Consider the following 670-nt stretch of genomic DNA (forward strand, 5'->3'; position numbering starts at 1 on the left):
AATAAAAACAAAAAAAGCTGTTTTATGTAATGAAAACATAACTACCGAGAAGCGATGGATTCGCAATTCGCATTGCTAAAGAATTCTACTTTAGAGGAAAATCAAATGTTTTGAACCATTGCGGCCTGTCGTCCATTCGCACACATGTAACTCTATGTATGGTAAAAATGTGTGATAAAAATCCAAAAAAAAAAACCCTCCATGGAAAAGGGGACACCCGGGCTTGAACCGGGGACCTCTCGATCTGCAGTCGAATGCTCTACCACTGAGCTATGTCCCCCATGACTAAACTGGATAAAATGTACAATAAAACAACATCTTAGCAAAATTTGTAAAGAATTATGCTTACAACGAAAGCACCATAAGAGGATAGCATTTCACTAATTCTTCAAAATGACGAGTTATACCCGAGTAAACCCGAAATTTGAACAAATTTATATTGTTGCGCTTTTTTTTGCAATCTGAGCGAACCTTCAATTAACATAAGTAAATGTTACAAAATCTGCAAAACCTGCATAGTTGAAGAAATAGTAGGGGGGGGGGGCAATGTAATAAAGCAAATAGAACATAGAAATAGTTTTGAGAATTGTCGAAAATTAACAGTGACAGAAGAAAGTAATGAAGGTATATTGGATGCATACAAATGAAGAGGAAAAGGCGCAAATATTTC

At 36.0% G+C, this 670-nt stretch overlaps 1 non-coding gene across 1 annotated transcript; it reads right to left on the minus strand.

Moving 5' to 3' along the window:
- Positions 1 to 208: 208 nt before the first annotated feature.
- Trnac-gca lies at positions 209 to 280 on the minus strand. The gene has a single exon. It is a non-coding gene; the product is annotated as a tRNA-Cys (tRNA).
- Between the last annotated feature and the right edge of the window lie 390 nt (positions 281 to 670).

The sequence above is a fragment of the Glossina fuscipes genome, unplaced genomic scaffold, assembly GCF_014805625.2.
Source record: "Glossina fuscipes isolate IAEA_lab_2018 unplaced genomic scaffold, Yale_Gfus_2 27, whole genome shotgun sequence".
Classification (NCBI taxonomy): domain Eukaryota; kingdom Metazoa; phylum Arthropoda; class Insecta; order Diptera; family Glossinidae; genus Glossina; species Glossina fuscipes.